Source organism: Aphelocoma coerulescens, chromosome 7, assembly GCF_041296385.1.
Source record: "Aphelocoma coerulescens isolate FSJ_1873_10779 chromosome 7, UR_Acoe_1.0, whole genome shotgun sequence".
Taxonomy (NCBI): Eukaryota; Metazoa; Chordata; class Aves; order Passeriformes; family Corvidae; genus Aphelocoma; species Aphelocoma coerulescens.
Genome location: NC_091021.1, coordinates 37,199,486 through 37,212,563, shown reverse-complemented (window position 1 = coordinate 37,212,563; position 13,078 = coordinate 37,199,486). Strand labels below are relative to the sequence as shown.

Below are 13,078 nucleotides of genomic sequence, written 5' to 3'. Positions count from 1 at the left end.
TCTGGAGATGTTGTTAGGCCCTTGTAAAGGATGGGGACCTGGGTAAAAGGTTTGCAGTGTGCAAACAAAACCTGTGTTCTTGCACTCTCTGGGGGATATCAATAGCTACTCTTTCTCCTCTGAGTTATTTTAATTAAACTAATGAGCGTTAACTTTATTTTGGGTGCTGTGTGTCCCCTTTTAATGCCCATGGATCTCACCAGGCCCAAAGCACACACCAAAGGCAGTGAAGGTGATGTTACTCTAAGGCTCTGAACTACCTTAACAAAGCCAAGGAGACAGTTTTGCTCAGTAAATGCTGCTTTTCTACCTCCTCAGAAATCCAGAGGATTCAATAACAAACATGCTACAACAATGGATACCGAGGCCATGCCACAAGAACTTAAGTGCTATGAAATACCAATAAATAAGTTGAGAAAGCAAGAGCTAATGTTGTAATCACTGGGAAGTACCTACAGTTTGCAATCCATGGAGTTGTTTTTCATTTGCTTTGGTGCCTTCCGTGGCGTTCCCTGCCATGCTTTATTTCAAGGAAAATGGTTTTATTGGCATTGAACTGGGACTGTTGCCTATTTTGAGAAGGGACTGGGGACAGGATCAGAGGTGGTAATTCCTTATACTAAATTTCATCCCGTGTGGTCTTTGCACAAGCAAAACAAAACCTGAGTGAGAAATACTTGTTTTGTTCTGCATTATTTTGGTTTTGTGCTGCTGGGTTTTTTGTTTGGAGTTTTTAGTAGAAGGAACATCAGTCATGATTTAAAAAAACCCCAAATCTGACTTTAATGTCTGTAGCATTGACATGAAGGTATATGAGGAAGTAGAGAATAATGAGGTGCCGCATAGAGCTGCTCTACCCAGGTACACAGAGCTTGTGACAAGCAAAGCCCTACAAGAAGATATTGAAACTTTCCACAGTGCTGGAAATTGCTGTCCTGCCTGCAGCCTATGGCTCTCCCGACACAGAGGCCCCCTGCACATTCCCTCAGGAATCTCCATGCCTGCTGGAGTGGCACTTTTCTCAGTTGCATACTGGGTTTAAAAGCAAAACTTGTACTGTATCAGGTTTTTAAGAACAGGGCTCATTTAAAAAAAGACAGAGTTTCTTTAAGGTTTCTTTAACCCCATTAACACAGCTGTTAAGAACATAACCACCAGACTGTGTTTATTTTTTGTGGGAATTCTTGGCAATCACTCAGGGGATGCTATTTCCCCCACTTATTTGCTTCTCCCTCCACTAGAGGCAGAAATTCAGCTTTTGCTCTACTGAAGAGAGTCGGAGAGCTGCCATCAGGGCTCTGTGCCCAAGTCATAGGGGAGCAAAAACTATCTGGTTGCTTTGTGATAAGATGCCCAAATCAGGTGTTTCCAAACCTTTCTTGGCTGTTTCTTTGTGGCAGAATAGACAGGTTTGGTTTTTAGGATCTGAGGAGTGAGGTGCCTGACTGATCTGGCCTATTGTTGCATCATGTACAATTATCACAGAATGGTTTGGGTTGGAAAGGACCTTGAAGCTCATCCCATTCCATCCCCTGCCATGGGCAGGGACACCTTCCACTGTCCCAGGCTGCTCCAAGCCCTGTCCAGCCTGGCCTTGGACACTTCAGGGATGGGGCAGCCAAAGCTTCTCTGGGCACCTGTGCCAGGGCCTCACTGTCTTCACCAGAAAGAACATCTCTTTAATCTAAATCTCCTCTATATGTGTCCTCCTCTTAAGCTGTGGCACAAAATATTTGTTCAGACATTAACGTGACCTTCTCTCCCCAATTTCCTGTTAAGTCAAGTGAGTTTGTTGGGTCTTTTGCTGAACTTCTGACAGGTGCTCACATGGTTATCAACTGGCTGAAAGGTGTGTAAAAATAAAACCCTTGCATCTGTCTCTGGGGGTAGAACAGGACATGCCCAGAAAGTAAAAAAGAATAACTCTCAATCAATAAAAATCTTTCTAGCGATATTTCTGTATCTAGAACTTAATTTTCAAAATGTCTTAATGCTCTCCTTCACCTTGGCAACTTCATCTTTCACCAGTTTTGACTCCAGTCACCATGCAAGCCAGCGTTGAAAGCAAAATAATTTATTCAATTTTCCCCTCCTTTTAAAAGGCATTGTATACTGGGTAGGCAGTAGCATTACCTTGTAAATTTATTATTTTTTCTATCAAAATGTTTCTTGTGTTTTTTAACATTGAAATGACCGTATTTCTGAAGTTTAATGCAGTGTTGGGGTAGCAAGAGGAAAGAACCTAATCTAAAGATGGATAATTGAAAAATAAATACTAAAAATATTGAATACTCTTAAACTTTTGGCACCTGAGTACAATTTGTTAAGAATGGGGCTAAATATGGTCTAACATCCATTATTTCCTTTCAATTTTTCTGACATCAAAGAGTGTGAAACAATCCCAACTTTATAAAATGTGAGAGAAATATTTTTATTATGATTATTTAACATCAATTCTTAAAGTAAGTGTGGGAGGGAAATGATCTTAATCATCAGATTTAGTAAACCTTATCTTCAGAACTCAATGTAACTAAAGATGGAATTATTTTATATATTCTTGAGATTGTGAATAGTTAGAGTATTAGCTTTGTCCCTTGCTTGGAGAAGGAAGAGTGCTCTGCAAAAGGTGGGTTCTTCAGTGCTTCCTCTTCCTAATCAGATGTTGAGGATGTTCTGCACCTTGTGCTGCTGCCTTCATTCCCACTATGGATTTAGGACTGCTGGGCAAGGTTAGGCTCAACTGTCTATTGCAGTTCAGCAGTTTGAACAACCTTAGGGAATGAAAGACTTCTAACCTTAGAGCAGCAGTGACACGAGTTAATGGTGCTGTTATCACCTTATGATGACACAACTGCACGGGACGGAGCTTGTCCGTCGGCCGCTGTGTCGTGCAGAGATGATGGCTTGAGGAGTTGCAGCCCAAGGAGCAATCTCGAGAGGAAATGTCTGAGATGTTCAAAAGGTCCAGTCAATTGATTCATTCCGTCCCTGCAGATCAGGAGAAGGATGATAAAGTCACCACTGTTTACAGTGGAGGGTCTTGTATTGAATACAATTATTTTAAACATTCAGCCGTGGCTTCACCCACACAGTTGGGGTTGGGATTGGAATTGTCAACTCTGCATCGTGCCGACACCTTGAAACTGTGACTTGTTGGAAGAAGGCACCTAGCCCTTCTTTAAATCTGCTATCACTGAATCCTGCATGTGCATCCCATACTGTTCTTCCCTCCTTCCTCTCGCTATCTTGCCTCGTTTCCTGCTCGCTGTTTCGTTAGTGGTGGCGCTCTGATGGCTCGCGTTTTACGTCCACGCAGTTCTAGCGTTCCCTTACCATATGGTCATCCTGATGTTACCATTTGCCTCAATCATCCTTTTTGTAGCTGCTTGAACATCTTAATTGATCTCCTGAGCTGTGTTAAAGATTTATAACAGACGTCGGTGTAATTCATTTCACGAGCACGTAACTGCGCCTTTCCGTCTGATTGGACGTCCACACCTCTCCCTCGTAAAAATGCACAAAAAGCTTGGCCTTGTGTCTCTGTGGTAAAATAATGGATGTCTTGAAGGATATTAGAAACCTCGTACCACTCTACCCCAGCCAAAAGGATAAGCTGTGGCCTCTCAGTTGGTGCTAATAAGGTGTTCTCTGCTCTCTCTTAAACAATACCTCAAACTGGAGAACTTTTCCTTTCTTTAGTAGCAGAGATGGTGAAACTTTTTTTTTTTTTTTGAGTAAGACTCAAAGCCATGTGTTGATAATATTGTTAAGCTGAAATGCGTATATCAGAGTGGTGATGGTGCCAGGAACTGCTTTTGGCCAGGCCTGTGTTTCTTAGTATATGCGGCAGAGGCATGTGCAATTAATGATGTTGGCAAAAGGAGCACTGTAGGAAGAGCACAAGAAATGAGAGGTTTGATGGTTTCTGCAAAGTACTGTGCCCATCTTTTCATGCAGAAAATGAGTAAACCATTACTCTACACATGATTGGAGCAGAACAGAGCACTTTTTGATGGGGTTTGTCAGAGAGCATTCAGAAGAAGCTGTATATTAGAAGATAAATTTCATCACCCAGTTAAGAAAATATGTCTAAGGATAGATAGGAAAAAGATAGGCCATGTCCTTTGTGCCATTAGAGGGGTGGATTTTTGAGTATAAATGAGAGCCAAGTCTGTCTGATGAAGAATTTTTATTGGGATATCCACCTATGGTGTAATTGTTGAAAATCATCTTTGGCCAGATGTTTTTCTCAGGAGTTGTAGCCTTTGTGACTTCCTTTCTCACCTACGTGACTGCAAGTGAGCTAAAACCCTCTTTATTTTCCTTCAGCTTTAGATTTGAGTAGAAGGTGTCAATCTGACACCAGATTTTGCACAGTTTTGGTAGAACCTCTGTGTAACAGTTCCTGGTCAGACTTAAACTGTGTACTGGCCAAACACTCAGCAAAACAAGTCAGGTGAAGAATTTGTCTTGCAAAAATTTTTTAGGAAAATTTTTAGTGGATGTGTGCAATTCACTTAGTCACTCTCCATTTGCTAAGAGCCTTCCCCTGTCTTTCCCTCTCTTCTCTTTGTGGTAGTAACAAATTTGAACGTTATTCTCTGTCTATGCAGATGGTTGGTATTTGTTTAAGCTTTCTTTTGTGTGTTCTCTGCCACCCATCTCCTAGCTGTAGTTTTCTACCAGTAGTTTCTTTTTCATCAGTGGTATCTGTTCTAGGCTGAACCACTTCTGGTCTCCAATGTCCTGTATTTATTTTTGGAAACTGAGGTCCCTTTAGTGGGAAAATCAAAATATTCCAAAGCTTTGTGTGATGTATGAGATTGGGATGAAGCACAAACCTGTGTTTCAATTCTCTCCCCTATAAAAAGAAATGAAACTCTACACATCAAAGGAATAACGTTAAAACTTGGTTCTAAAGTCAGAAACTATTAATTAATTTTCCTGACATATTTCATTAATCTTAAAAGCTGTATAAAGCTTGGAGTTCGTTAATTTTTTTCCCTAAGAAATGGATTGAGCTTTTGGTCTTAGACCTTCCTGTAGCATGGCCATAGTTCATGGGCAGGGTTGCAATGAACCTTCCAAGGTTGGAAGAATCTCTCTTTCTGAGCAGTACAGAGTAACTTGTGACTTATTTTTGAGATGCATTTTGCTGTTTTTCTCCAGTTTGAAATGCTTCAGTTTTTACATGTCTGTGGAGTCTAAAAGCAGAAGTGGTGATGTCAGACAAAATAATAAGAGCAGATCTTTCTTAATTGCATGACAGCCAAGATATTACCTCTGATTCTTCAGTTCTGTTCTTCCTCATCTCCCCAGAACATTCCCTCCTCCAATGAATTTCCATACTGTGTGGCCGTTCCTTTGGGGACAAAACCAGTGAATTTATTACCTGGGTAGTTAGATAGAAAAGGTCCAACTTTAACCCTAAAGGAAGGTGTTTCATAGTTGACCAAAGCCTTTATAGATAGTCTTCTCTTCTGCTTGGAAAATACTAGAGAAAAATCTTCCCAGTTTTTGTGTCAAATAAACCACATGAACTAAATATGAAAAAAACAACCACACTGGAAGAGTGTCATTAAAACCACAGAAGAAGGCAAGCAGTAACTGGGTGTGTTCACCTTGGCCATAAAGTTTGATGATGCGTTGTCCACCACTTCTGTCTCCTCCAAGGAAACTGCGTGTGGGACTGGCAGCTGAACATGGATACTTGGAAACAGAGCGAACCCTTGCACCAGGCCTGTGTTTGTACATAACACTGGAACAGCTGGTTTGGATTTTAAAAATTCTATTTTTATTAGAACACTGACTCTTGTTTATCGTTATTGATTTTATTGGGTTATTATTGACTGACTGCACCCCATGGGCCTATTAGTGAAGTGCTAGTAAAGCATTAAAGGAAGACTTGGGCTTTTCTGTGCTTTGTACTTACAACATTTGCTTTTATCGTGACTTTTAGCCAGCTGCCTAACTACAAACATGGGCAATCTCACCCACCAGAGACTGAAAGGAGGACAAGAAAGCAAAGAATTTTCTATTTTTTCAATCTTTAGAACAAAACAAAGTTTTGAGGTTATTTACTGTTTTGTTTGACTAATTCTCAGGGAAATGTTTACATCTTTCTCGTCTCCCTAAGACTTCTGGCTAATATTAGAACAAACTCATCAGTCTTACTCAAAAAATAATAATAAAAAGGATCTGCAATAACTTTTATATGCTATTTGATCTCTCTGGGTGGAATGGGAAATTTATGTTCTTATTAATATGAATCAAATGATACATGCTATTCAGTTTAAGCCAGATCAGAGTTGGGTGAACTGACTGGTTTATATCAAAGTCTAGAGGCCATCCTAATGCAATTTTAAGTATCATTGACTACTCTCTCCTAAAACAGTGTATCTTCTCACAGTACTATAATCTCTGGATGATCCAGTAATCTTTTACCTTTCCCTTTGGTGCTATTTTTCTCTTCCCACAGAAATGAAGTAATCATTTTTTCCCAGTATTCCCCAGTTAAGGGTTATGGGCTGGTCTTACTGAGCTGTAGCAGCATCAGGGGAAGAGGCACTGAGCAAGAATTCAGTGTCTCACTTGTGAAGATTCCATTCTAGGAAGTGTCCAAGGCCAGGTGGGATGGGGCTTGGAGCAGCCTGGGGCAGTGGAAGGTGTCCCTGCCCATGGCAGGGGATAGAATGAGGTGAGCTTTGAGGTCCCTTCCAACCCAAACCATTCCATGATCTTGTCATTTACAACATACTGGAATAACCAACTTCATGAATTTATGACAATTTTCACCAAAATGTCCCCGCATGAAACTGTAAGAATATCAAGAGCAACTTCCTTTTGTGTGAGGAGAAAAGGAGGGGGGGAGAGCAGAAGAGAAACGCAGGAGTCCTGAAGAAAGGAAACTGCAGAAGCTGTAGGAAAGAGGGGGAAGTGTTCTGGCCTCAGAGCATGATGAATGCCTGTATTCCATATGGAAGCAAGAGTTTGTGTTCCCAAAACTACAAGCAGACAATCAGATTGGGATGGCACAGAGGCCTCAAACAAGTCCACTTTGCTGTTAATGGTAACCTGTTACTGCTGCCGACTTCAAAAAATGTGTTATGGGATAACAGAAATGGGATAAAAATGAGAGTCTTCTGCTCCTCTCTAAGAGCAACAAAGTCACCATACATTAATTATCAAAGTCATATTTTCCTCTGTCAAATCTACGGCCGTGAGTAGTAATAGCTTCTCCTGAAAGCTGTCATAAAGTAAAAACAGTGACAAAGAGACATCTCTGCAGCATAATGTCAAGCTGAACTGATGGGCAAACTTTATTCTGTTTGTGAATAGTACTTTTTTTTGGGGTGGTGATAAGAAAATAGCATCTGGCATTGAATGTGCAGGTACCATGGCGTGAACCATAGCAATGGCCAAATGTCCATAGGTTTTAAAACTGCAAATTAAACAGATTTAGTGCATTGTCTCTCACAAGGCAGGTAAATAATTCAGCAAATTGATATTTGTATTTACTCGCCTTTGCTGTGAACTTCGAGGATGGAAAGGATCACAGCAGAAAAGGGGTGCTGAAATCAGCTTGGGGTCTGAACTTTATGCAGGAGGAAAGCTTACCTTAGGATTGTAAATCCAAATAAGTTTGTTTTTCAGAACGATCTTAGTGCGGGTTCAGCTCACAAAGGAGTCTCTTGGCCACCCTCAGCCAATCCAATGGGTGAAGGTGCCATTAAATGCAGGAGGTACCCTGGGAACTTTGTTCAGATATGAAGACTTTTTATTTTAAAAAGCAATCTAATTTTGGCTTTGAGTTCCACGGTGGGTGCAGCAGACAGCAGCCAGGCATCACCAGTTTCTGTTTAATTTGCTGGTACAATCAAACAGTGAGATGCTCTCACAATTGACTGTGCCCACAATTTTGTGCTTGACTGCAGGTGCAAAAATCGAGGATGCAAAAATCAGAGCACAACTTGATGATTGCTTAAAAATTTGGTCCATTCCTGTTCAAAAATCTTTAACTTCTGTTTGTTACGTAAAATAAAATATTTTGGAATTTTTTTTATAAGAATTGGAGTTGTTCACCAAAATTTACTTTCAGGGATAAGTGATCCACCTGCAAGCAGATACCGTATTTATACTGTAACACTGAATGGAAATAAAAAGTGATAGTGCTGTAAATAAGGTGTTTTTATAGCCTTTATCTAGCTTCCCCCTTTCCTCCCCCTCAAAAAAATTAATTAATTGATCCATTTGTTCCAGATAAGTTAATGTTTGGACTGTTCTTTTTTTCTTTTAAAGCTTTTCTTTAATACAGTATACAAATAGTATTTTAAAAATCCTGTCGTAGAAATAAACTTTCAAACAGTTATTTTTAATAATAATTACCCCAGAAAACAGCATTATGAAAATAGAATTTTTGTATTTTTTACCTGACAAAATAAGCATATTAAAAAATGTTTTGATGATGCTTAGACAGAAATATTGTGTTGTTCACTAGCAGCAGCATTACACATTGACTTGTGTGAAATACAAATCTCTCCTGAAAAAGTCAGTGATAGATTTGGCCAAATTCAGCAAAACCATACCCCTGTGCTAGCCAAGCAACACAATTCAGGTTCTGCTTCCTTATATATGATTGAAGTGCTGAATATTGTTATTATGATGTAGATGTCAAATGTTCTAACCACAGATCAAATGGTACAATTTAGGATTATGGAGCTAATGAATTATTTCTGGATAGTAGTAAGTTTGATTTCCCAACTAGTCTACTTCAGAAAATTAGCTAATATTCAGAGAAATGCTTTTACTTTCACAAACTTTGATTTATGTTGTATTTTTGATAACTATAAAAAAAGCACAATACATTGCTCTAGCAATATTTTGCTTTCATTAGTGAAGCTGAGACCAATTTGTTGGTCTACCTCTCTTCATTCATATGCAGTTCACAACCCCTCCTTTATGCTGAGGGATGTCTCTGTGCTGATAAAAGATTGACCAGGGATAGTTGGGGGAGTGAATTTCTTAGTTACGCCCAGTATCACAATGGGACGATGTAGGACAGTGCTTGGTGTGAGTCAAAAACCAGAGAGCAAAGATGGAGTTTGTATGTTTGGTTTGTGCCTGCTTTTTTGCATCATTCTCCCCAGAATACTGATTTTTATTTTTTCCTACATTGGGAGGATTATTTTGTAAAAAAAAGGTGGTATTTCCCTATCCAGATATTCCCATCTGTCCAAAGGAAGTCTGGATCTGCACTTTGAGGGTTCTCAGAAATGTGCTGGAGTGAAAATGGGAGTTTTTAGGACATGACCAGTGAAAGGAAGTGTCTGCAAGAATCCTTCCACCACTCTGTTGTTTCCATGTGCAGGACCTTCCCGGAGCCCAGTATTCTTCTTAATCCCTGCTCTTCTGCAGGTACCTGGAGGTACCTTAAAGTGGAACTCTTGAGCATTGTCTTATTCCTTTCATGTAGTTCATAATGTTTTCCTCTGCTCCTCCTGCTACCTCTTCCGAGACTGCCGGAAATTTTAGTGGGCGCTGCAAGTCTGTTTTAATAATTGTTCCTAATTAAAGAACAAACAACCAACCCAACAGAAAAGGTGCAGGGGAACTTGGGAGGGGGGGTTTTCTACTTTCTTTTTTTCCTCCAAATCTTTTTCCTTTCCTTCCTTCCTTCATATCATCATGTTTCCTTTACCTCTTCTCTGCCCCATTTGCTTTTCCCAGTCCTTTCCTCTTTCCCTGTGGTTCTATCCCTGTTCCTTTATTAATTCTTCTTCCTTGCACTATGTTTCTACTCACTCCTCTCTGGTCCTTGCCAGTTTTTAACAGCCCGTGATTTCAGATGGAAAATCTGTCGCCAGAGCCCCTCCTCCACTACCATTAATGGCCACTCTCGAAAGCCTGCCCTGCCCTCCATCATCTAATTTCAGACACTGAGGGGGCAGACGAAACAGATGGTTGGCACAGGGCTTCATGATTCACTGCTTGAAATCATGGTGCAACATTGCTGAAATTGGTGAGGGAGAAGGAGGTCTGACATTTGACAGAGCCGTGTAAAAATTGCCTGATCCAGGCAAAGTTCAGACTAATCACTTGACTGTTATTTTCCAGATGTACTGATCATATGACTGTAATTGTAAAGATTATATTGACAGTGCACCGTTTCCCAAACATGCTGCAGTCATTCTTAACAAAATGATTCTCCCTTGGGAGGCTCAGGTCAGGCTGCTGTGGGGAATTGTATGTTGCCATTTATTCATCCTTGAATTTTCTTTCTTTTTTTTTTTTCTTGAGTGGGTTCATTCATCTACTTTCTGATCACAGGAAGTTGTAGGTTTTCAGGCACACAGTCAATAAAACTGAACTATAAATTTGAGCACTTCCTTTCAGGCAGGTTTCTTCTTAAATTGGACTAAAGGGACAAGATTTAAACATGAAAAATAAGGAAGGATCAGAAATAAGCAAGGAAAATTGTAGGGCATCAGCTGATGAAAGTTGAATGGATTACTGTGGTCATAGAAATAGATGTTTATAAAGAGGGTAAGACCCTGTGGAATTGGGGCGAATATAAGATCATGTGGATTCTCTGGATAATGTTTACAGTTCAAAGTGTGGAAATATTCATGACATCAAAATTTCATTGGTTCTTCATAAGTAGCTGCTTGCTGTTGTCCATTTTGGGTGTCCTCTTCAAAACAACAACTTTAGACTGAGCCACGTTGAAGCAGAGCAGTAAATTTCCTCTAAACCCTTTTAATCAGTGCAAGGACAATGATCTTGAACACCGTGGTGGAACTATCTGTAACCACAACGAAACCCAAGCTCTTAACTGCATGAGTTGAAAAATGGCTCAGGGGAGAGAAAGAAAAAAAAAAGGATGAATTTTAGGTGAGCAGTTAAATTTTGGGTACTCCTGAGAAATTCCAAACCCTTGCTCAGCCGTGATGTCAATTGAAATGTCTAAGCATTGAGCTCAGTGAAGTTGCTTATAATTAGTCTTGCTAATTTTTATGAATTTCGGGGAGAGCTTCCCAAATGTTCTCCGCCTTCTGCTGCTCCGATTGCTCTAAGCACGGCTGCGAATCTTGCTACTTATTTAGATGTCAAAGTGGTAACTGAAATATCCTTAAATGTCAACGCAGTTTCTGTTTAACACCCTCGAAAATTAGGCCTTTGTTCACTAAAACTGGTGCTGAAGAAGGAGAGAAGAGGTAGAAGAACTTCATTTGCAGTTTTCAGTTCTTAACTCCTTTGAATTCTATGGGTGGAAGTTACAACCCCAGCTGTTATGGGTTGGAATGATAAAGAATAGACAAAACCCTACATCATCTCCAGTGTTCTTCCAGCTGAAAGGCTGATTCTGTTGTCTCAGATTAAATTAACACCTGGAGAGCTTCAGACATGAAGGATGTATTTCCCAAGGGGTTCAGATGGCTCAAACTCCTTGAGACAGCTCCATACTTTGCAGCTCATTATGTTTTCAGCCCTGTTCTAAGTGAAAATATATCATCTTAAAGAAGAGGTTGGGAGCAGATGTGGGCATCTCCAAACAGGGGAAAGCAGGGACATGGGGAAGACTTTAAATAAACTTTTGATAAAAAACCTGTGGGCTAATCTAGGAAATAAGGATGATGGAGCTTTACTTCTGCTTATGCATCAGGGGACCTATTCCTCCGGTAGCAATATTAGTTAGGATAAACTAATTAGGAGAAACCTGGAAGAATAGACAGAATCTGACTGTGGAAATCCCTGCACGTGCCAGACCTCCTCAGAGGTCCCAAGTACTTTTAAAAATGTTTTACCTTTCCTTTGGTGCTTGTGTGTGTAGACAGTAGTCCAAGTCGGTGCTCCCAGTTGAGAAACTGCTGGTCTTGGGGTTTTATTTGAAGAGTTATGGAAATTAATGCTTCTTTTCAAACTGAAAGCTGCATCTTCTGAGTTTATAAAGCTTTTCTTTTTCTTGGTTGGTTGGTTTGGGGGTTTTTTTGTTGCTTGTTGGTTCTTTTTAATCTACATCTGTAGTTGAGATTTTCTGGCAAGCTGGTAGCTGGATTCTGTTCCAGACAGAGCTATCTCATGGATTTAGGTATTTAAAACCCTTCTCGAGCAGTGGGATCTATTTGATACGATAAATGGACTTGAGAAAGCATTTCAGACCAGCTAAGCCAGATACCTGCCTTTTGCCTTCTGAACTTCTTTGTGCACTGTATGAACTCTATTAACTCTTTCTGACCATGGTGAACTTGGATGAGAACAGGCAGAGAGCAAAACATCAGTGCCCTTCAGCTGGAGCTGATATTTTTCTTCTCTGTCTCAATTCTGAGTGTTTTCTGTTCTCACTGGATTAAAAAAAAAGGACTTTTGGCAACAGGGAGAATTAACTTCCATGGGGCTGTGAGTGTGAGGACCTGCTCCAGGACAGGGACCAACTTCAGCACCTTGTTAGAAATTTCTTCTTTTAAATTAAATCTTTTTGGCTTGAAAATGTCTTTGGAATGAAGGTAATTGAAGCTGTAGGGTTGTAATAACAACCCCCAAATTCTCATTATTTAGTGTAATTGATGGAAAAGGCTGAGAAGTAGAAAAGAAAAATATTGACTTTCATGCATTTAAGTTCTATTTATGTGATGCTGGTCCAAAATCACCAAAATAACTCATGACACTTTATATATAAATGTGTGTGTATATAACTTGGGTCATTTTAAAAAAAGTAAGTTTCTTCGTCTCCCAGAAAGGAGCCCTCTCACAGTTTATGGAAAAGCTGCAGACACACTTTTGTCCTGTCCCACTATTCTCAAACTTCAAAGGCCAGATAGGACTTTACAGGAAACATCATTTAATGATTTTTATCTCTCAGTGAGCTCTGGGAAACTCTCCTATCTGGCTCTACTGAATTTGATAAATACAGGGTTTTTTTTTCCTCTTCTCATTGCTTGCCTTTTGGAATGGGATTTTGAATAAACACTGCTAATTTCTGTCTCGGCAAAAAAAATAAAAAAAAAAAACAAAACCAAAAAACAGAGGAAAAGAAGGCAAATGGCAAGTTTGGATGAGAGAAACTGATAAAATTTGGTTT

General features: G+C 39.9%; 1 long non-coding RNA gene across 3 annotated transcripts in view; it reads left to right on the top strand.

Annotated features, from left to right (window-relative positions):
* Positions 1-13,078, top strand: part of LOC138113227 (uncharacterized) — a 246,140-nt gene that overhangs the window by 60,095 nt on the left and 172,967 nt on the right. The window lies entirely within an intron of this gene.